General features: G+C 41.7%; 1 protein-coding gene across 1 annotated transcript in view; it reads left to right on the top strand.

Moving 5' to 3' along the window:
• rbm20 (RNA binding motif protein 20) overlaps positions 1-25,823 on the top strand; it is an 82,664-nt gene that overhangs the window by 29,042 nt on the left and 27,799 nt on the right. The window lies entirely within an intron of this gene.

The following is a 25,823-nucleotide window of genomic DNA, read 5'->3' as shown; positions in this document are numbered from 1 at the left end:
TACCTTCACGTTTCTTATTGCAAGCAGATGTTAAATCTGTGTAGAATCAAAAGCTCATGGCTTTCAGTGAATGTTACAGCATATTCATGGAGCATTAGATGAGTTCATGAGAAGAGGAGGCCTTGCATGGAGGTCTATGTGAACCAGTTATACTGTAGTCTGTATTCTCACACACAGAGGAAACCATTGGAATATAATTAGAACAATTAGTGTCACATGGAAGAAACCTAGCTGCTAAAGATAAAGCTGCTACAGTATATCGAGAGAGAGAGAGAGAGAGAGAGAGAGAGAGAGAGAGAGAGAGAGAGAGAGAGAGAGAGAGAGAGAGAGAGAGAGAGAGAGAGAGAGAGAGAGAGAGAGAGAGAGAGACAGAGAGAGAGTGAGAGAGAGAGAGAGACAGACAGAGAGACAGAGAGAGAGAGAGTCTACTCTATTACATTAATCAAAACAGGAACATTTTACATTTGGTTAGAAATTCAAAAGGAAATTATCTCAACTGAGAAAAATGTCCTCCTGTGTGTTACCTATATCCCCCCACTAGAATCCCCATACTTTAATGAAGACAGTTTCTCTATCCTGGAGGGGGAAATCAATCATTTCCAGACCCAGGGACATGTACTAGTCTGTGGCGACCTAAATGCCAGAACTGGACAAGAACCTGACACCCTCAGCACACAGGGGGACAAACACCTACCTGGAGGTGACAGCATTCTCTCCCCCATATGCCCCCCTAGGCACAACTATGACAACATAACCAACAAAAACGGGTCACGACTCCTGCAGCTCTGTCGCACACTGGGTATGTACATAGTCAATGGTAGGCTTCGAGGGGACTCCTATGGTAGGTACACCTATAGCTCATCTCTTGGCAGTAGTACTGTAGACTACTTTATCACTGACCTCAACCCAGAGTCTCTCAGAGCGTTCACAGTCAGCCCACTGACACCCCTATCAAACCACAGCAAAATCACAGTCTACTTGAACAGAGCAATACTCAATCATGACGCATCAAAGCCAAAGGAACTGAATAATATTAAGAAATGCTATAGATGGAAGGAAAGTAGTGTTGAAACCTACCAAAAACAATTAGGAAACAACAAATTCAATCCATTCTAGACAACTTCCTGGACAAAACGTTCCACTGTAATAGTGAAGGTGTAAACTTGGCAGTAGAAAACAAAAACAGTATATTTGACCTCTCAGCTTCCCTATCAAATCTAAAAATCTCTAACAGAAAACCAAAGAAAAGTAATAACAGTGATAAATGGTTTAATGAAGAATGCAAAAACCTAAGAAAGAAATTGAGAAACCTATCCAACCAAAAACATAGAGACCCAGAAAACCTGAGCCTACGCCTTCACTATGGTGAATCACTAAAACAATACAGAAATACACTACGGAAAAAGAAGGAACAGCATGTCAGAAATCAGCTCAATGTAATTGAAGAATCCATAGACTCTAACCACTTCTGGGAAAATTGGAAAACACTAAACAAACAACAACACGAAGAGCTATCCAAAACGGAGATGTATGGGTAAACCACTTCTCCAATCTTTTTGGCCCTATAACAGAGAACAAACAGCAAAAAAATATACATGATCAAATGCAAATCTTAGAATCAACTATTAAAGACTACCAGAACCCACTGGATTCTCCAATTACATTGAATGAACTACAGGACAAAATACAAACCCTCCAACCCAAAAAGACCTGTGGTGTTGATGGTATCCTCAATGAAATGATAAAATATGCAGACCACAAATTTCAATTAGCTATACTTAAACTCTTTAACATCATCCTTAGCTCTGGCATCTTCCCCAATATTTGGAACCAAGGATTGATCACCCCAATCCACAAAAGTGGAGACAAATTTGACCCCAATAACTACCGTGGGATATGCGTCAACAGCAACCTTGGGAAAATCCTCTGCATTATCATTAACAGCAGACTGGTTCATTTCCTCAGTGAAAACAATGTACTGAGCAAATGTCAAATTGGCTTTTTACCAAATTACCGTACGACAGACCACGTATTCACCCTGCACACCCTAATTGACAAACAAACAAACCAAAACAAAGGCAAAGTCTTCTCATGCTTTGTTGATTCAAAAAAACTTTTGACTCAACTTGGCATGAGGGTCTGCTATACAAATTGATGGAAAGTGGGGTTGGGGGAAAAACATACGACATTATAAAATCCATGTACACAAACAACAAGTGTGCGCTTAAAATTGGCAAAAAAACACACACATTTCTTTCCACAGGGCCGTGGGGTGAGACAGGGATGCAGTTTAAGTCCCACCCTCTTCAACATATATATCAACGAATTGGCGAGGGCACTAGAACAGTCTGCAGCACCCGGCCTCACCCTACTAGAATCTGAAGTCAAATGTCTACTGTTTGCTGATGATCTGGTGCTTCTGTCACCAACCAAGGAGGGCCTACAGCAGCACCTAGATCTTCTGCACAGATTCTGTCAGACCTGGGCCCTGACAGTAAATCTCAGTAAGACAAAAATAATGGTGTTCCAAAAAAGGTCCAGATGCCAGGACCACAAATACAAATTCCATCTAGACACCGTTGCCCTAGAGCACACAAAAACTATACATACCTCGGCCTAAACATCAGCGCCACAGGTAACTTCCACAAAGCTGTGAACGATCTGAGAGACAAGGCAAGAAGGGCCTTCTATGCCATCAAAAGGAACATAAAATTTGACATACAAATTAGGATCTGGCAAAAAATACTTGAATCAGTTATAGAACCCATTGCCCTTTATGGTTCTGAGGTCTGGGGTCCACTCACCAACCAAGAATTCACAAAATGGGACAAACACCAAATTGAGACTCTGCATGCAGAATTCTGCAAAAACATCCTCCGTGTACAACGTAAAACACCAAATAATGCATGCAGAGCAGAATTAGGCCAATACCCGCTAATTATCAAAATCCAGAAAAGAGCCGTTAAATTCTATAACCACTTAAAAGGAAGCGATTCCCAAACCTTCCATAACAAAGCCATCACCTACAGAGAGATGAACTTGGAGAAGAGTCCCCTAAGTAAGCTTGTCCTGGGGCTCTGTTCACAAACAGACCCCACACAGCCCCAGGACAACAACAACAACAACAACAACAACACAATTAGACCCAATCAAATCATGAGAAAAGAAAAAGAGAATTACTTGACACATTGGAAAGAACAAACAAAAAAACTGAGCAAACTAGAATGCTATTCGGCCCTAAACAGAGAGTACACAGTGGCAGAATACCTGACCACTGTGACTGACCCAAACTTAAGGAAAGCTTTGACTATGTACAGACTCAGTGAGCATAGCCTTGCTATTGAGAAAGGCCGCCGTAGGCAGACCTGGCTCTCAAGAGAAGACAGGCTATGTGCACACTGCCCACAAAATGAGGTGGAAACTGAGCTGCACTTCCTAACCTCCTGCCAAATGTATGACCATATTAGAGACACATATTTCCCTCAGATTACAGCGATCCACAAAGAATTCGAAAACAAACCCAATTTTGATAAACTCCCTTATCTACTGGGTGAAAAACCACAGTGTGCCATCACAGCTGCAAGATTTGTGACCTGTTGCCACAAGAAAAGGGCAACCAGTGAAGAACAAACACCATTGTAAATACAAGTTTATTTATTTTCCCATTTGTACTTCAACTATTTGCACATTGTTACAACACTGTATATATACATAATATGACATTTGAAATGTCTTTATTCTTTTGAAACTTCTGAGTGTAATGTTTACTGTTAATATTTATTGTTTATTTCACTTTTGTTTACTATCTACTTCACTTGCTTTGGCAATGTTAACACACGTTTCCCATGCCAATAAAGCCCTTAAATTGAAATTGAATTGAATTGAATTGAATTGAGAGAGAGAGAGAGAGAGAGAGAGAGAGAGAGAGAGAGAGAGAGAGAGAGAGAGAGAGAGAGAGAGTGAGAGAGAGAGAGTGAGAGAGAGAGACAGAGAGAGAAAGAGAGAGAGAGAGAGGGTGAGAGAGAGAGACGGGGAGAGAAAGAGAGAGAGAGGGTGAGAGAGAGAGAGAGAGAGAGAGAGAGAGAGAGACAGGGAGAGAGAGAGAGAGGGTGAGAGAGAGAGAGAGAGAGAGAGTGACAGGGAGAGAGAGAGAGAGAGAGAGGGTGAGAGAGAGAGAGAGAGAGAGAGAGAGCGACAGGGAGAGAGAGAGAGAGAGAGAGGGTGAGAGAGAGAGAGAGAGAGAGAGAGAAAGAGAGAGAGAATCATCATCCCATGTCCTCTCAGTCTACCCCCTCTCTGGCTTCAGTCCCTTTTTGACACCTGGTTCAACACAAATGGGAACCAAGATGGGATTTCTCCCAAAGGAGTTGGGATGAAGGATGGGAAGGAAATGGGGCAAGCCCGGGTGGCAACAGAAACGTTCCTGCTGTCCAATGGACACTGAGCGTCGGGAAAATGGACTCCGGCTGGTCAGCCTATCACCGGCGCCGGCCAGGCCCTAGCCGTATTATCTTTCCATGTAATCAAAGACTTGGAGGGACATGCCAAACTCTCCTCCCCTGCTCCGCACCATATTAGCAATTGAATTAATGGCTCACACATGGAATTTGCTTTCACAGAAACCTTAATTTCCTCATTTCACTGTGGAACAGTTACATTTGTGATTTTTCAGTCTATCTAGTGGGTCGAGTTGTGGCATACCGTTAGGCCCATATACACTTTATATACAAAAGTAAGTGGACACTCCTTCAAATTAGTGGATTTGGCTATTTCAGCCACACCTGTTGCTGACAGGTGTATAAAATCGAGCACACAGCCATGCAATCTCCATAGACAAACATTGGCAGTAGAATGGCCTTACAGAAGAGCTCAGTGACTTTCAACGTGGCAAATTTCTGCCCTGCTAGAGCTGCCCTGAACAACTGTAAGTGCTGTTATTGTGAAGTGGAAATGTCTAGGAGCAACAACGGCTCAGCTGTGAAGTGGTAGGTCACACAAGCTCACAGAACGGGACCGCCGAGTGCTGAAGCGCGTAGCGCATAAAAATAGTTTGTCCTCGGTTGCAACGCTCACTACCGTGTTCCAAACTGCCTCTGGAAGCAACGTCAGCACAAGAACTGTTCGTCGGAAGCTTAATGAAATGGGTTTCCATGGCCGAGCAGCCACACACAAGCCTAAGATCACAATGTGCAATGCCAAGCGTCGGCTGGAGTGGTGTAAAGCTCGCCGCCATTGGACTCTGAAGCAGTGTAAACGCGTTCTCTGGAGTGATGAATCACGCTTCAACATCTGGTACTCCGACGGACGAATCTGGGTTTGGCGGATGCCAGGAGAACACTACCTGCCCCAATGCATAGTGGCAACTGTAAAGTTTGGTGAAGGAGGAATAATGGTCTGGGGCTGTTTTTCATGGTTCAGGTTAGGCCCCTTAGTTCCAGTGAATGGAAATCTTAACGCTACAGCATACAATGACATTCTAGACAATTCTGTGCTTCCAACTTTGTGGCAACAGTTTAGGGAAGGCCCTTTCATGTTTCAGCATGACAATGCCCCGTGCACAAAATGAGGTCCATACAGAAATGGTTTGTCGAGATCCGTGTGGAAGAACTTGACTGGTCTGTACAGAGCCCTGACCTCAACCCCATCAAACACCTTTGGGATGAATTGGAACGCTGACTGCGAGCCTAATCACCCAACATCAGTTCCCAACCTCACTAATGCTCTTGTGGCTGAATGGAAGCAAGTCCCCGCAGCAATGTTCCAACATCTAGTGGAAAGCCTTCCCCGAAGAGTGGAGGCTGTTCTAGCAGCAAAAGGGGACCAACTCAATTAATGCCCATGATTTTGGAATGAGATGTTTGACGAACAGATGTCCACATACTTTTGGTCATATAGTGTATATATGGAGTTAAGACATTGAGGTTTTTACATTATGGTGCATTTACATGACACTACATTCCATTGAAGCTGTGTTAGCTCCGCAATGGCAATATTGACCATATTTAAACAATGCTATGTACAAGAGTCCAAATTCTCGTCATGAATGGATAAATAGAATGCTCAAAGGCGCTAACATGGCGTCCATTCTAAAAGTTGGCCCAACTCTCTGGTTAGTTCTATACACCACCCCATTACACTTTGGGTGTTTAAATCCCACAACTTTTTAACACATGATTCATCATTAGTCATGACCGGAACACGTGAAGACGATAAATATAATATGATTGCTCAAACAGTTAATTACATACATTATTATTTCCCTGACATGGAGACATTTCTAATCAAATGTTGCTTTCTTTCTCTCCACGGGAGATGATTAATAACTGAGCCCCTGCATCTGCGAGTCACTGGATGTGCCTACACTACTTTGAAACTATTAATTAAGTGAGACGTAGACGACTGTTCCTGATTGTTCCTCCCGTTGGCAAGAGTTTGATCACGACAGGTGCAAAGTCAAGTGCAAATAAAACTTTTTATATTCTTGTGGCTGTATTAATGTCTTTATTTAATGTGTTAGCATTTGAAATAGCAAGCGGGGATCTGGAAATGGCACATAGCTGGTGTGGAACAGTGTTAGAGACCTGAGTCTATAGTGACTCATGACAGGTTGATTGGTGGGTCTGAGTGAGTCACGACTGACCGCCTATACTCCTACACCTTGTATAACACACACACGCACGCACGCACACACACACACACACACACACACACACACACACACACACTTTGGTACTTCTTTGAAAACTGGGTCACCACTTCTAGGGGTGGTGCAATGTGTTAGTTTGAAGCAGCAGGCTAGGCCTATGGTACTTTAACCATACCATTACTGATTGAAGCCAGTCAGCTGTGTGGGTTATATATATATATATATGCCATTTAGCAGACACTTTTATCCAAAGCGACTTACAGTAATGTGTGCATAAATGTTTACGTATGGATGGTCCCGGGGATCGAACCCACTACCCTGGCGTTACAAGCGCCATGCTCTACCAATTGAGCTACAGAGGACCATGAAATGTGTTGCTTTTTGTTGTTGGTTATTAAATGTATTATGAGGTAACCCAGTTTGGAAAGTTTAGTTTAAATATTTTGAATATGGAAACGCCTCTAAACGGCTATTTGAAGTTCTAAGGTCAGTCACAGTGAGGCTTTTATCTATTGTATGCTTTTGTATGTTGTTTGTCAAGTGTTCTATGCATCCTCTGAATTGGGTGCTATGGACGGGATAACCCACAGGGCACAGACGTCAATTCAACGTCTATTCCAGGTTGTTTCAACGTAATTTCATTGAAATGACGTGGAAACAATGTTGATTCAACCAGTGTATGCCCAGTGGGAAGTGTCTTCAGAACATCACATGTAGGCTACCTACGTTACAGAACATACAGTTATGATGTCATTTATAATTCTCGGCTTAGACCAACTGCTGTGTCACTGGTGGTGTCACTGTGTGTCCCTTAAACAAGGGCTTAATAAGATATCCTTCTATGAAAACTGTCCTCCTCCCCTGGGCTCACTATTCACGGCACCTGGCTCTGGAAAAAACAGACGTCAGAACGCTATTCCGGGCCACTGCTATCACAGACAGACGAGTGTCAGGGATGGACGTGGAGAGAGGGAGAGACAGAAAGATAGAGAGGCAGCGAGAAAGAGAGGGAGATGGGGAGAGAGGGAGAGAAAGAGAGAGAGAGAGAGAGAGAGAGAGAGAGAGAGAGAGAGAGAGAGAGAGAGAGAGAGAGAGAGAGAGAGAGAGAGAGAGAGAGAGAGAGAGAGCGACAGAGAGAGCCACAGAGAGAGTGCATTGTTGACGGCACTCATTTAACATCAGGCATGTTAATGTATGCACTCACTAACTGTAAGTCGCTCTGGATAAGAGCGTCTGCTAAATGACTAAAATGTAAAATGTTAATGGCCTACTGGCCTACCCCAAAACACCCATATGGGACAACAGTGAGGGCCTGAAAAATGTTGGTCTGTCAGTACAAGGTCGTGAACCCAGCTAAAGCGTCTCCTGCTGTATTAACTCTTAGCTAACCATTGGGCCCACAGGGAGAGGGGTCCAGGGAAGGGACTGGGGGAGGTGACTGATGGGGGCCTGATGATAGCTGCTATTAAGTAATTGGACACTAGTTGTGAATGTATTCTCGCTCTGCAAGACAGAGATGCCAACTTGGATTGTATGTGTGTGAGGATAGAGAGAGAGAGAGCGAGAGAGAGGGAGAGAGAGCGAGAGAGAGGGAGAGAGAGAGAGAGAGAGAGAGAGAGAGAGAGAGAGAGAGAGTGTCCATGGTTCAGATACAGCTGACAGCAACTTTCCGTGGTGGAGATAGAGAGAGAGAGAGAGGGGTGGCGGTGGCCGTAACGTTTTAGCCAGCCCCTCATTCCAGGTTGTTAACTGAAGATAATAAACCCACTTTGCTTTAGTTTGAGATGTTCTACATCCGAGGTGGGTCAATTCTTTATTATCCAGAAAAGCATACCTGCAGAGGTGATCCGTAGGTGATAGAATGGGAGCTGAAATAAAAGTTAATATCAAGCTCTTGGCCTGTCTTGTTACCCTCTCATCACCTATGGCATTAAGCCATGCATAGACCGTAGGCCTGGCCTGCACACACCTGGGAAATATTTCTGGTAATGTCTTGGCAACTTTGGAATCTTTCCGATAACAATGTCTGGGTAACCTTTGGTGAAACACGTCAGTGATAGTTTATTCTCTTACACAGGAGCCCCTCTGGCATGACAATAATTCATCTGTCAAATCTATCTGATGATGGTCTAGGAGACCTTAAAACCACAAGAGAATTATTTGTGACAGTATATTGTCTTACATGGAACGTGACAATTCCTCACTCATCATCCCTTCACTACAGCAGCCAAGATCCAATCTGGTAGCACCATCAATAAGCATAGCACCAGCTAACACAGTGACAGGAGAGTAGGAGGGAGGGAGGGGGGAGGAGAGAGAGAGACGGAGAGAGACAGAGAGAGAGAGAGAGAGAGAGAGAGAGAGAGCATAGCACCAGCTACCACAGTGACAGCGGCATGCCCTCCTGTCGATACAACTTGGCCCGTTCTGATTTGGGATCCAGTTTTGCCTTTTGGATCATAATTAATAAGATCATATGGACAATGGGGGAACCAATCCTAGATCAGCACTACTCTGAGACTTGGCCGTGATTGTCATTTTTCTTTGGACTTTGACAAGTTTGAATGTCTTCATCCACAAAGCGCTCTGATTTCCTCAATGTTCCGTGCAGTGTAGTGAATGAGGGATCATCACACTATCTTTGGGGCTGCATGGCTTTGATATCCAACTGGGTTCAAATAGTATTTGTTTTCTTTTAAATACTTTCAGCGTTTAATTGAGACTGCCTGGAATGTGAGTTTGCACTTTTGGGACTATTTCATTTGTTCCATTGCGCCAGGCAAGCTCGATGAAGCAGCAGCTAAATTATTTGAAAGAAAACAAATAATATTGATATCCAGCGATAGACGGTGATTATATCAGGGCATATCCAACGCGTTCTGTCCACTGGCTTTCACTGAGCTGGCTTTCTTTCCTGTTGAAGTTAGCTGTTAGCTGTTAGCTGTTAGCTGTTAGCCAGATCACTTTGTTCTTCTCATTATTTACGTTCATTTGTGCTAATGACTATTTTGCTATTTATGTGGGCTGAAAATGATCCCAATGGCTTCTGGGAAGGAGACATATGGGACCACATGGCTTGGCTGTCAAAATCACATCTGCGTGTGTCTGTGTGTCTGTGTGTGTGTATGTGTGTGTGTGTGTGTGTGTTATGCAAGGTTTTTCCTAAACTGTTTTCCTCATCCCATCTGTTCCTCTGTCTAAACTAGAAAGCTTCATCGATCTCCATTTCCCCATGGCTTACAGCATGTGAAAAATGTACAATTATAATATAATATTTCAATAGCTTTGGCTTTCACACATTAGACAACCACATCAATCCACTCTTACTGGTGAGAGAGAGAAAGTAGACTTTTGGGGTGGATACGAACGAGATGTGAAAAAAGACTGAGAGATCTAGAGATGTTTAGGCTATGCCTCATGTTCTCTCTCTTTCCTTACCTAAATATCTCTCTCTCTCTCTCTCTCTCTCTCTCTCTCTCTCTCTCTCTTATTACCCCACTCTCTTCCCTGTCTTTCCCTTGCCTGACGACTCAAACTGAATTCTTCCACTGCTCTATGTTCACTACATACTTCAGTCAGACTGCCATCGTTGAAGTTATTTGTGGTGACGTCAAAATGAGGGGTGTTGTACGAAACAAAGCCAATGACGAATTTTCAAACGCCTCTGTACCCATGTGTGTTCTGGCTCTGCTCCGGCCCAACCCATCGGTTTCTGGGACCAATCATACAGTCTAGAATGGATTTCCATTCTAGAAATTGTCTGGGAGGTATTCAGATCCAGACTCATTGTGGAGAAGAAACTAATGTCAGTGGGCGTGACGTTTGGCCGGAGCAAAGAGTCTGGGTAGACAGGCAAGTCTTTTCCCTCTCCCTCTTTACTTCACCCTCTCCATACTCTACTTTTCCTTCTCTCTCTCTGTCCCTTCTCTTTCCTTCTCTCTCTCTGGCCCTTCTCTTTCCTTCTCTCTCTCTGTCCCTTCTCTTTCCTTTTCCCTCTATGTCCCTTCTCTTTCCTTCTCTCTCTCTGGCCCTTCTCTTTCCTTCTCTCTCTCTGCCCCTTCTCTTTCCTTTTCTCTCTCTGTCCCTTCTCTTTCCTTCTCTCTCTCTGTCCCTTCTCTTTCCTTTTCTCTGTATGTCCCTTCTCTTTCCTTCTCTCTCTCTGTCCCTTCTCTTTCCTTCTCTCTCTCTGTCCCTTCTCTTTCCTTTTCCCTCTATGTCCCTTCTCTTTCCTTCTCTCTCTCTCCCTTCTCTATCCTTCTCTCTCTCTGGTCTTATCTTTCCTTCTCTCTCTGTCCCTTCTCTTTCCTTCTCTCTCTTATATTTTATCTCTCCCCTCTCTCTCATTACCCTACTCTCTCTACCCTATTTCTCCTCACTCCTCTTTCTTCCCTCTCTCCTTTCTCTCTCTCCCTCTGCTCTGAACTGATATACAACGGCTGCCATGGCAAAGGAATCCTACTCATCTGTGTCCAGGGCACTATCGCTTTCAAGGAGGACATCTCGTCAATAGCCATGAGAGAGCAGAGAGGTTTGCAGGCAGACAAACAGGCCAGGGAGAGAGTCTGGAGAGGCCTTACCTCACACCTCCTGTCGTGAATGGCCATAGTTTTCCATGTGTGGCCAGCGGGGGTCAGGGTTGGGAGGGGGGAGGGGGACGGGAGCAGGTGGAGGGCCGATGATGCACACGTTGCCAGGGTGTTACAGAGTGTGATTGGCAGTCGCCGGCTGATGGCGCTGACAGATGGTTAAATGATATACTTACTTTGGACAGAGGGAGGGAGGGAGGGAGGGAGGGAGGGAGGGGAGAAGGAGTGAGGGAAAGAGAGGAAGAGAAAGAGGGAGGGAGGGAGTGAGGGAGGGACAGAGGGGGAGATACGAATATGTCACCCTGAACTCCAAAAAAAGCTCCTGTGTTGCTGTCTGCAGAGAGGGAAGACTCCTGAGTGGCAAGGAGCTGCACTTCATCGTTCAAATTAGGATATACTGTGTGTCAGAATATATGTCTAAAATGTCAGTGGAACATTGGATTTCACCGTTGTTTTGACTGTGGAATTTCATCAGAACGAAATGGTGGCTTTTTAATCTGTCTCAGGAACAGCTCAGCCAATGAAAAGGGATAATTGATTATCCATGAGGGGACTCTAGTAAAGCTATAAATATATTTTACAACACAGCAGGACAATTGCAATTCTCCCTTTATATTATAGCCAAAACAATTCACTGTCTGCCAAAGAAACTAGTGATTCTCCTAGTGTAGATCTGAAAGCATTAGATAGGTATGAGCAAATACCTAAAATACCTCGGAACTAGCCTATCAGAGGGAAGTTGGATCTACAACCATATTGCTTATACCTGTCCAATTCTTTCTGATCTAGTGCTAAATCTAGGAGGTGAGGTTAGGTTTTGTTTTTGGGCAGGGTTGAAGTGTCATCGACCTGATAGTGGAGCGAAGAATTGACCTATTGACCTGGAAGTGATCCCTGAGGCCAGCTACTTTCAGTAACGTCTGTTAGTTAGTTTTAGACATTCTCTGCCTCTCGTCTCCCATTTACAGTTCCTAGGGGGCTCCTGTGTCAATCTGTAGAAGATCCAAGAAAGCCTCCCTCAACCACCTTAGATACACACACATGCACAGCTCTTGTCAGCACTTCAATGCAAACAGCAGAGGAGCATTTGAAACAGTGGAGAAGTATTGATGAAAGGTTTCAAAAACATTAGCTGCGTTATGAGCTAGCTTCGTGCTCAGAAACACCAGCTGAAGAAATAACTCTCTACTCAGAGACATTATCTAGCTACTGAAAAACATTAGCCGTAGGAATGTGTTGTATTCATGCATTCCATTTTTAAGTGTTGGTCCATTGAGAATCAATTAGTCGTTTTTCTGGAATATTGGTGGGGAATAGGAAGGGAAATATATTTTTGTTGATCTTTTGTTGAATTCAGGCTATTTCTCTCTGAAATTGCAGTTAAAGCGAGCTTGCTACTTACCACTGTATGGTTACAATGATTGATATTGTTATAATGAAGGCAATGATGGGTATAGATTGAGGTCAATCCATTGTTTACAACCTTAACTTTCTGTTTAAGTTAATTCACTGTATTTCCATAGCACTCTAGGGAACAATTCCCCACTTCCACTGGTAGACAGTGTGAAGCACTCATTTAAGTATTTCCACTGTATGTTTTAGCAGGAAGGCACACACATACACACACACACACACACACACACACACACCGAACAGCAGGAATGAACACACACACACAAACACACGTATGAGCATTTTAGCAGGAATGCTCTTAGTGCTGAAACACAGTTATGGTCCAGCTGTCTTCGACCAGAAGGTTCCATTTGACCTGCGTGTTTCTCTGTGACCCCGATATTCTATGTTACACCTTCCTAATAGCTGGTGGCTGAAATAAGAGCTAAGGGTATGTTAGAAAGAGAGAGAGGAGAGAGAGAGAGAGAGAGAGAGAGAGAGAGAGAGAGAGAGAGAGAGAGAGAGAGAGAGAGAGAGAGAGAGAGAGAGAGAGAGAGAGAGAGAGAGAGAGAGAGAGAGAGAGAGAGAGAGAGAGAGAGAGAGAGAGAGCGAGAGAGAGAGAGAGAGAGAGAGACAATACAGAAATACACTACGGAAAAAGAAGGAACAGCATGTCAGAAATCAGCTCAATGTAATTGAAGAATCCATAGACTCTAACCACTTCTGGGAAAATTGGAAAACACTAAACAAACAACAACACGAAGAGCTATCTATCCAAAACGGAGATGTATGGGTAAACCACTTCTCCAATCTTTTTGGCCCTATAACAGAGAACAAACAGCAAAAAAATATACATGATCAAATGCAAATCTTAGAATCAACTATTAAAGACTACCAGAACCCACTGGATTCTCCAATTACATTGAATGAACTACAGGACAAAATACAAACCCTCCAACCCAAAAAGTCCTGTGGTGTTGATGGTATCCTCAATGAAATGATAAAATATACAGACCACAAATTCCAATTGGCTATACTTAAACTCTTCAACATCATCCTTAGCTCTGGCATCTTCCCCAATATTTGGAACCAAGAACTGATCCCCCCAATCCACAAAAGTGGAGACAAATTTAACCCCAATAACTACCGTGGGATATACGTCAACAGCAACCTTGGAAAAATCCTCTGCATTATCATTAACTGCAGACTAGTTCATTTCCTCAGTGAAAACAATGTACTAAGTAAATGTCAAATTGGCTTTTACCAAATTACCGTACGACAGACCACGTATTCACCCTGCACACCCTAATTGACAAACAAACAAACCAAAACAAAGGCAAAGTATTCTCATGCTTTGTTGATTTCAAAAAAGCTTTTGACTCAATTTGGCATGAGGGTCTGCTATACAAATTGATGGAAAGTGGGGTTGGGGGAAAAACATACGACATTATAAAATCCATGTACACAAACAACAAGTGTGCGGTTAAAATAGGCAAAAAACACACACATTTCTTTCCACAGGGCCGTGGGGTGAGACAGGGATGCAGTTTAAGCCCCACCCTCTTCAACATATATATCAACGAATTGGCGAGGGCACTAGAACAGTCTGCAGCACCCGGCCTCACCCTACTAGAATCTGAAGTCAAATGTCTTCTGTTTGCTGATGATCTGGTGCTTCTGTCACCAACCAAGGAGGGCCTACAGCAGCACCTAGATCTTCTGCACAGATTCTGTCAGACCTGGGCCCTGACAGTAAATCTCAGTAAGACAAAAATAATGGTGTTCCAAAAAAGGTCCAGTTGCCAGGACCACAAATACAAATTCCATCTAGACACCGTTGCACTAGAGCACACAAAAAACTATACATACCTCGGCCTAAACATCAGCGCCACAGGTAACTTCCACAAAGCTGTGAACGATCTGAGAGACAAGGCAAGAAGGGCCTTCTATGCCATCAAAAGGAACATAAAATTTGACATACCAATTAGGATCTGGCTAAAAATACTTGAATCAGTTATAGAACCCATTGCCCTTTATGGTTCTGAGGTCTGGGGTCCGCTCACCAACCAAGAATTCACAAAATGGGACAAACACCAAATTGAGACTGCATGCAGAATTCTGCAAAAACATCCTCTGTGTACAACGTAAAACACCAAATAATGCATGCAGAGCAGAATTAGGCCAATACCCGCTAATTATCAAAATCCAGAAAAGAGCCGTTAAATTCTATAACCACTTAAAAGGAAGCGATTCCCAAACCTTCCATAACAAAGCCATCACCTACAGAGAGATGAACTTGGAGAAGAGTCCCCTAAGTAAGCTTGTCCTGGGGCTCTGTTCACAAACACAAACAGACACCACACAGCCCCAGGACAACAACAACAACAACAACAACAACAACACAATTAGACCCAACCAAATCATGAGAAAACAAAAAGAGAATTACTTGACACATTGGAAAGAACAAACAAACAAACAGAGCAAACTAGAATGCTATTTGGCCCTAAACAGAGAGTACACAGTGGCAGAATACCTGACCACTGTGACTGACCCAAACTTAAGGAAAGCTTTGACTATGTACAGACCCAGTGAGCATAGCCTTGCTATTGAGAAAGGCCGCCGTAGGCAGACCTGGCTCTCAAGAGAAGACAGGCTATGTGCACACTGCCCACAAAATGAGGTGGAAACTGAGCTGCACTTCCTAACCTCCTGCCAAATGTATGACCATATTAGAGACACATATTTCCCTCAGATTACAGCGATCCACAAAGAATTCGAAAACAAACCCAATTTTGATAAACTCCCTTATCTACTGGGTGAAAAACCACAGTGTGCCATCACAGCTGCAAGATTTGTGACCTGTTGCCACAAGAAAAGGGCAACCAGTGAAGAACAAACACCATTGTAAATACAACCCATATTTATGTTTATTTATTTTCCCATTTGTACTTTAACTATTTGCACATTGTTACAACACTGTATATATACATAATATGACATTTGAAATGTCTTTATTCTTTTGAAACTTCTGAGTGTAATGTTTACTGTTAATATTTATTGTTTATTTCACTTTTGTTTACTATCTACTTCACTTGCTTTGGCAATGTTAACACACATTTCCCATGCCAATAAAGCCCTTAAATTGAAATTGAGAGAGAGAGAGAGAGAGAGAGAGAGAGAGAGAGAGAGAGAGAGAGAGAGAGAGAGAGAGAGAGAGAGAGAGAGAGAGAGAGAGAGAGAGAGAGAGAGAGAGAGAGAGAGAGAGAGAGAGAGAGAGAGAGAGTATGTGTGTTTGCTACCATGTTACTCAACATTTATTTCACAGCAGAGGATAGAGGGGGACGTTATGCTTTTAGTGTGTGTTACCCTAAAGTAGATTTTTTGTATATTACTTAATAAAACCCCACATTTAACCTGCAACATAAATTTCCACCTTTTAAAAACGTCAGGTGGGAATGTGCCAATCACTGCCATTAAACTTAGACCACACACACACACACACACACACACACACACACTACCACAGCTTCACCCATTAGCCTCATGGAGCTCCAGTCCTCCAGGCTCCTCAGGGGCCTGCCCATGTGTCTGTGACCAGGATTCCTCACCCGTTCCTGGGCAACCATAAATCAGAGGCTCCCTCAGCTGTGCCAAATACCATGTATTTGAGCCCCTGGAGCCGCAAACTCAGGCTCAATCTAGCTGTCCCAGACCCCCCGGGCCCTTCCATCTATACCTTACCCCTAGCCCAGGCCTCACCGCAAACCTTCCTCACCCCCCTCACCCTAGCAAACATGTAGACCACATGATGAGTAATCTAACTGACCCATCCAGCCATACCTCACCCCAAACCTCCCCCTCCCCCAGTGGACATGACAACCACGTGATGAGTCAGCAGTCAAGCTGTTGAAAAGTTTAATTAGGGTTGTGGAATGTGATTGATTGGTTGTTCCTTTTTGGGAAGAGTCAAGGGGCACGGTTAGGGTTGATGGACTTGGCCTCCGGATCCGTGTCTTCTTGGGTCATGAGATTGGGGGTTTGGGTGTGTGTGTGTGCGTCACAGGAAGTTGGTGGCACCTTAGTTGGTGAGGACGGGTTCATGGTAATGACTGGAGCGGAATCTGTTGAATGGTATCAAATTCATGGGTTCCATGTGTTTGATGCCATTCCATTCGCTCCTTTCCAGTCATTATTATGAGCTGTCCTCCCCTCAGCAGCCTCCACTGGTGTGCGTGTGTGAGAGACAAACAGACTGTACAGGCTTACACCTGTGTGAGAGAGATGATCATCATCATCAGTACCCTAAATGCATTATTCTTTACTATTGTACTAATTATTTAATTATCGACAGACAGGTGTGTTTATTTATATTTAAGTTATTTAGCAGACGCTCTTATCCAGAGTGACTTACAGTAGTGAGTGGATACATTTTCATACTGGTCCCCCGTGGGAATCGAACCCACAACCCTGGCGTTGCAAGCTCCATGCTCTACCAATTTAGCCACATGGGACCATTTTATGACATACTCTTTGATTTATCTTGCATTCTTATGCAAATTATGGTTGCAGTTTTGAATAATATAATAACTATCCAAAGCGACTTACAGTCATGCATACATATATTATGTATGGGTGGCCCCAGCGGGAATCAAACCCATGACCCTTGTTACCAACTGAGCAACATTTATATCAATAATCTAACTCTTACAAGCTGTGAGGACAGACATGACAGAGACATGATAGACAGACATGACAGAGACATGATAGACAGATATGACAGAGACATGATAGACAGATATGACAGAGACATGATAGACAGACATGACAGAGACATGATAGACAGATATGACAGAGACATGATAGACAGACATGACAGAGACATGATAGAAAGATATGACAGAGACATGATAGACAGACATGACAGAGACATGATAGACAGATATGACAGAGACATGATAGACAGATATGACAGAGACATGATAGACAGATATGACAGAGACATGATAGACAGATATGACAGAGACATGATAGACAGACATGACAGAGACATGATAGACAGACATGACAGAGACATGATAGACAGACATGACAGAGACATGATAGACAGATATGACAGAGACATGATAGACAGACATGACAGAGACATGATAGACAGATATGACAGAGACATGATAGACAGATATGACAGAGACATGATAGACAGACATGACAGAGACATGATAGACAGATATGACAGAGACATGATAGACAGACATGACAGAGACATGATAGACAGATATGACAGAGACATGATAGACAGACATGACAGAGACATGATAGACAGATATGACAGAGACATGATAGACAGATATGACAGAGACATGATAGACAGATATGACAGATACATGATAGACAGATATGACAGAGACATGATAGACAGACATGACAGAGACATGATAGACAGACATGACAGAGACATGATAGACAGACATGACAGAGACATGATAGACAGATATGACAGAGACATGATAGACAGACATGACAGAGACATGATAGACAGATATGACAGAGACATGATAGACAGATATGACAGAGACATGATAGACAGATATGACAGAGACATGATAGACAGATATGACAGAGACATGATAGACAGACATGACAGAGACATGATAGACAGACATGACAGAGACATGATAGACAGACATGACAGAGACATGATAGACAGATATGACAGAGACATGATAGACAGACATGACAGAGACATGATAGACAGACATGACAGAGACATGATAGACAGATATGACAGAGACATGATAGACAGATATGACAGAGACATGATAGACAGACATGACAGAGACATGATAGACAGACATGACAGAGACATGATAGACAGACATGACAGAGACATGATAGACAGATATGACAGAGACATGATAGACAGATATGACAGAGACATGATAGACAGATATGACATAGACATGATAGACAGACATGACAGAGACATGATAGACAGATATGACACAGTTTAGATCAGGGCTCTCCAACCCTGCTCCCGGAGAGCTATCCTCCTGTAGGTTTTCACTCCAAACCTGTTCCCGGAGAGCCACCCTCCTGTAGGTTTTCACTCCAAACCTGTTCCCGGAGAGCTACCCTCCTGTAGGTTTTCACTCCAAACCTGTTCCCGGAGAGCTACCCTCCTGTAGGTTTTCACTCCAATCCTGTTCCCGGAGAGCCACCCTCCTGTAGGTTTTCACTCCAACCCTGTTCCTGGAGAGCTACCGATCTGTAGGTTTTCACTCCAACCCTAATTTAGCACACCTGATTCTAATAATTAGCTGGTTGATAAGCTGAACTAGGTTAGTTACAACTGGGGTTGGAGTGAAAACCTACAGGAGGGTAACTCTCCAGGAACAGGGTTGGAGACCCTGGTTTAGATTCATCAGAAAGATAATGGTGCCCTCATATGGTTAAATCATATCTCCACAGGGATTCATGGGGCCACAGAGCAAAACATTTAGTGCCATCTAGTGGGATTAACCTAGACTAGGTTAATTAAAGATTGTATTCCTACAGAGGTGATGGTATGGTGGTGTTGCTTTGATTAAGGGGCATAATTGATAATCTGTCAATTACATTTATTTTAAAGTGAACAGGTTTGTAGGCCCTATGCATTAATTCTACATTATGAATATTTTGCTTGTCACTTTTTTAAAATATAAATTATGATTATTGTGATATTAATGTAGTACTTTTTAGGCAAATGTATGTCCTCTGCAGGGACATTTCTTGGTAACTCAATATAAAAGTAGACTAAGAATTGCACAACCAAACTGACGCTCCCTGAATTCTATTTACAGTCAGCGCAGCGGGCAGTTGACCTGTAGGCCACAGGTGTCACCTCGTAGGCTGCTGTCCTGAGACAACCTCGGTGGAAAGAATTGTGGTGCACGGTGCACTGAATTTAGTGCCTATCATTTTGGCAATTGTAAACGTTTTGGCGTCAGTCGTGTCCTGTCCCGGACTTCTAAAATAAGGTGGAGTTAGGCTCACTAAAAGCAGTTTGTTCTCGCTCTCCCCGGGATGGACCTCTCCGAGCTAAAGTGCAACAGATGGAGTGGCTGTAAATCTGTTGCATTGGCACCTCACAGGGAATAGGATGCCTGGGAGCTTAGGTAAAATGCTCATGTTTATGAGCGCTGGAAACCAATGCGCAAAAGTGGTGAGATGTCACCAAATTAACTATCCGCTTGTTAATAAAGTTGGCAAATAGTTTATTGATTCAAAGTATGGACCAATCATCATTTTTATTAATGCATGATAAGGATATATTAACAGGTTATTAGACCTAGTCACCTTGACCATTATTCTTGCAAGTTAGGCAGGTCGTCAAAAAGTGGGTAGACTAGTAAGTGTTTCAAATGTCGATCAAATTTAATTTAGCTCTTTGAGGTAGAATAATGCCATTTGGTGTTTTCATTTCTTCAAATAGCTGGAAAAGTTGTGTCGTAGGCTATAGGTTTAGTCTTCTTCTTAGTTCTACTGGCATAGACTATGCATTTCATAGAACAGACAATATCAAACATTATCAAAAAATGCTATGAAACTTTACAAACTTAATAGAAGTTGATGTAAGCCTATTAATTTACTTTCACTGATTTGCTTGTGGACAGTTATGGGATTCTGATAAGCCTTGGCAAATTGATTTAAAAAATGTATCTTCATAAAACACATTTGAAGACGCTATAATATTATTTCGTTGTCAAATGAAAATACAATCTATATGATGTTGTGAACATTCTTTTTTTGGGTGCAAACTGATAGATGAAGTAAGTGGCATATTATTATTATTAGTTGTTACAAAAGCATTACTACATTGACAGTAAACATACAGTTTTAACACCTAATTATTCATTTAGCCTCTCAAAATACTTTCTTAATGAAAAGGGGTTCTTTGTAAAAAAAAAAAAAGAAGGATGATAATAATAGGAAGAAGAATAGAAAGAAATAAACACTTTATTCAAGCAAATTATCAGCTTACCTGTTTTTAATATGTGCAAAGAAAACGTTATGGGAAAAAATCTGTCATTATGGTCATTGGCGTGTGGTGCTATATCCATTTAGGATTTGTGTTGTTAAACCTGTTGCTAAATGTATCCTATTATAAATGTAACATCTAGGTTAACATATTAATATCAGTCTCTGGTCAGTGTGTGTGTGTATGTGTGTGTGTGTTTATGTGTGCTTGCGTGTGTGCGGGTGTGTGGGTGTGTGGGTGTGTGAGCCAACCAAGGCGATTAGATGTGGATAAAATATAATTTAAGGCAAGTGTGAGGGTCAGTATGAGAAAGCCGAGTTGAACATATCACCTAATGAATTTTGTAATGTACCTTATAAAGGTAATGCACCTTTATAAATACTATCTTCAGACATACTGCCCTTTAGCCTACCCAATATTCTATGTTATAATGTTTAGAATAATATATATATTTTTTTGTTATATGTATTTAGCTGTCTTATCATTCAAATTATATTAACTTGCAACAGCCAATTAATTCAAATATAATTCATTTTAAACCTATAAAATATACATATTTTCTGAATACTGTACTGTTTTGTCATTGTGGAATCCTAGTAGAGTTGACCCTCAAAATGGTCCCTTGCCCCACATCTCTCCCAATACATCTGGTGGTAAATAATAAACCAGGTGGGCTGGGGGACTAGCTCAGGGAAGGGCAGGGGGTAGTGGTATAGTGGTAAACAACATTAACAACACTGGACTTACATAGGGGCAGCGGCACTCGCATATGGAATGGCAGTGGTATTGTGGTGGAGTTGTAGTAAAAGTGACAGTGCACTCACAAACACAGACTCACAGGAGGAGTGTGTTGGACTGTAGCGTCCAACACTCAACAGTGCACTCACAAGGGCAGGGGTATAGTGGTGGAGTTAACTTTAACGACATAGGAAAGGGTTGGGGTGGTGGAGTTGGTGTACAGTTAGCCACAGTGCTTGTAGAGAGACGGGCAGTAAGCATGTCTCATGCATCCTCTAGACATAGGTCATAACATAGCTACACTAGCTGCTAGTGGGGTGTAACATAGAGACGACTCCTACAGTGCAACCGCTGCTCCAGGTTGGTGTGACTTTTCTGTTCCTCCTGGGGTGTTTCTGATACTGGAGATCGCTCTGTTGAGTATAGGTGTATAGGGTCTGCTGATTTAAAATGGGCTTCATAAATACATTTGATTTGATTTGGTTGGGGAAAGCATGGGGCGTCTTGTTCGACACACTTTTCACGTTTGAACTGTGCTCCCTAAATTGCTTCACTCACTCGGCACCTTAGGGTCCAGTTAAGTAGTGTATTTCTTCTCATAAAGCTAGCGGGACTTGGCCTATTTGGTGTGTAGAACTTTATGTTTGAAGACTTCTCTTTGATGTCTTTAGAAGTGTTCTAAGTGTTTTGTGGAAGGAACTATATGGATCTCTACTTGAATGGGACTGATTGAGTAACCCTGCTTACGTCCAAACAATATGGACTTATATCCCAATATTGGACTTGGTTTATTAAGTCTGATGACTTACCGGTAGACACTGGGTGTTTTGGGATTTGTTGGAAAGTGGGAGTAATTTTGAGTTTATTTCAGATAGGTTTTGACTTTATTTTGCTTGTTTTACTTTTGTCCACAAATACTCAATGTGTTCAAATGATTTATTTCTGATTTATTTATCAAATTAGGTCATTGGTATCATTTTTTATTATTCAATTCATCAACATGGAGCTTTATCACTGGCATTTTTATTGCACTACTAATATAAGATAATGATTTGATTTGTTTGGATACACATGATTTATTATTATCATATCTCCTTCTCCTTATTTTAAGTCCGTTCAATTTACTATTTCTGTTTTTGCATATTCATTCAAGTTCATGTGCGTGTTCATATTTTCAGCAGGAACACTTGGCTTACAGACAACTCTTTCAGCGTGAGACTAAAATATAGTGTCAATGATATATTGAGCTACTTATTATATACTGTTACTATTCATTTAAAATATGTATGGGCTATATCAATACTATTTTCCTAGAAATACAATCCCCAACATGCAGGCCACATGTAATGCGCCATACATGCACACACTCCATACATATATCCATACACATATGCTGTATTTGCTAGTAATGTACCATATATGCATGTAGTGTAGGTTACAGAGTCCATTATAGAGACATGCTACACGGCTAAGCTACTCTGTCCTCATTTGTTATGGCGTCAACACTCATTGGGCTTTGAGACAGTCACATAACAGATAAGGGTGATTATGGTTAGTGCAGTCATCTATCAGGCTGCAGAGGAGAGGGGAACTGTGTGTTTGAATGTTGGTGAGAAGTCTGATCATGACAAATTGGTTATACACACAGAGGAGAGGGAACCAGCTGCTCCAAATAGTGTATTGTGTTGCAGGAGAGGAAAGAGGGAACAAGGGAGAGAGAGAAGGAAAGTCGGGAGCGGAGAAGAGAGGGATTTGCTTTTGCTGAATTGTGTTTGTTTTTGTTCATTTAGAATGATCCATGTTTGTTTTTGTTCATTTAGAATGATTCATTAAGAATTTGTTTGAATTTGTGAGTAGTATTTTTGTATACAGTATCTTCTACACAACAATATGCAATTTTGCTGGTAACACATTTGCTTGAAGTGTTGTATGGACAAATAATTAGTGTTTCATAATAAATAAATACATTAAAATAATTGTTGTTTCATAATACATAAACTGTTCATTGTGTAAATGTAAGTTATTGAATTAAGTAGAACCCAACAGTGTGTGTGGGAAACAATAATAATCAACCAATGTGAATGCCCTTGCTCCTAGCATGCTTTTGCCCAAAACATATACTTATAATATACCTATAGTTATACTTATAACATACACTGAGTGTAGAAAACATTAAGAACACCTTCCTAATATTGAGTTGCACCCCCTCCCTTTTGCCCTCAGAACAGCCTCGATTCGTCCAGGCATGGACTCTACAAGGTGTCCAAAGCGTTCCACAGGGAACATGGAAAGAGCAGGTGTTCATAATGTTTTGAAGCACTCAGTGTATACAATAATAACTTAAGTATAAGTTAACAAATGTGGACATATACTTAAATAAAATACATAATTTAAACATATACTTGTATATAAACTCTATAAAATGTATAATATTTTTGTCCAAGTAGCAGCAGAAATACAAATATGTCTATCATTCATTTATTTCAATTACTGCACATTTTCTATGAAATAAAATGTGTAAATGGAAAATGTGCTGATAAATTATTATTAGCTTAACTGTTTTCTGTTAGTAAAAGTTAGACTTCAATGTGGTCTCTCTCAGGGCCTCCTGTAGCTCAGTTGGTAGAGCATGGCGCTTGCAACGCCAGGGTTGTGGGTTTGATTCCCACAGGGGGCCAGTATGAAAAAAATGTATGCACTCACTAACTATAAGACCATCTGGTAACGTTGAGAGATACAATCCTATTCAAAATAGTGACTATATTTTTGTTTTTGAACGCATACACTTTAGGGTAATTTGACATCATTAACATTATTAGTATCCTGTTTCTTCAGATGACTGCTTATATGAACTACATTTCCAACATTTACATATTATAACTTATCATGTATATTTGAGGCAATTTGACCTAACCAGTAAATAGTTACATGAAATACTATTTAAGCAGGCCTTACATTAAATACTATTTAGGTAGGCTAATCCTTACATTATCACATATGACCATATACATACAGATGTAGGATATTAATTTGATCACTCTTTTGTTGCTGAGAATTTTCATGCACCTCAGGAAATGCAGATGAGCTTCATGATTGACATGAATTCACTGAAAACTCACACTAACACGCCGTTGGTTATATTAACAGTATTGCAGTTTTCATGTAGCCTAATTTTGGCCTGCTAATAGCCTAACCACCGATCAAGCAACATTACGGACTAAGGATTATTTTGCTGTGACAATACTGGTGAAATTAAGATCCAACACCTGTTTGCAGCATAACAATGCCAGTGAGCTCTCCGCCCTTACCTGTTTATAATAACTACTACTAATGAATTATGAAGCATGCGGCCCTACCCACAGCACAACACCGTCCCGTCCACATTGTTACACTATTAAAAACAGGAGCATGAAATAGTTTCACACGAGAACATGACAAATACCACAGTTAAGACTAGTCTAATTTGATTTAGTTATATGTATAGGATTGTATATTGCTAAGATTGTTTTGGATGATCAATAATTTGTATTTGTAATGTATTTCTGTATTATATTTATTCATAATGTTGGTGTGCATTTAGTTGGTGTGCAAATAGACATACCGGTATATACATTTAGAAAATAATAGCTCGCTCCCTACGTTGCTATTGTGTTTCTAAAACCGAACACCTCCAACTATACACTCAAGGATGAGCTTGTTGAACCGTGGCGACATAAGCTAAGGCAGCGATGACGTCACCCTGTGTGTGCGAGAGTCTTTTTCTGGCTTATAGGAGACTGGGTCCAGCATTTATGACATGGTAAGAGATCCCAACAGACAGCAGACACACAGTAGGACCCCAGACAAGCATTTGGGCCTAGTAGCCTAGTTAGTTACAAGATCATTAGCGAAACAACAGTGGACTCAGCGTTTTTTAAAAGCAAGTGTTTATTCCTCTGTAATAAAAAAATAACACGTTTAACTCAATTATAATGCAATTACTTAGTTACTCAGGTATAAGAGCAACTTACCATATGTAGAGAGTCATCTTCAGCTGAGGATTGCTCCAGAGAAATTCACAGTGTGACATTCCTATTGTCATCAGTCAGTGTAATATACACTGTATCCATCGCTGATTGGTGTAAAGGCCTGTCTAATTATGTATTATTAGATCACGCTCCAATACCCCTATCACCTGGTTTGAATTTATCAATGGTTGTATGACAGACACACACACACACACATTCTTCAGGGGGCATCTAATGATGGCTTATCAGATCACGCTCCAATATCCCACCACCTAATTTTAATTAATAAATGACTGTCTGGGACGACTTGACACCTGGGTTATGTTTTAAATGGCACCCTATTCCCTATGTAGTGCACTACTTTTGAAGAGGGCTCATAGTAAAAAGTAGTAGTATATAGAAAATAGAGTGCCATTTGAGACGCAGCCATGGATCTA

Source organism: Coregonus clupeaformis, chromosome 38 (assembly GCF_020615455.1).
Source record: "Coregonus clupeaformis isolate EN_2021a chromosome 38, ASM2061545v1, whole genome shotgun sequence".
Lineage (NCBI taxonomy): Eukaryota > Metazoa > Chordata > Actinopteri > Salmoniformes > Salmonidae > Coregonus > Coregonus clupeaformis.
The sequence above is the reverse complement of the archived record's forward strand: the minus strand, read 5'-3'. Positions and strand labels throughout refer to the sequence as shown.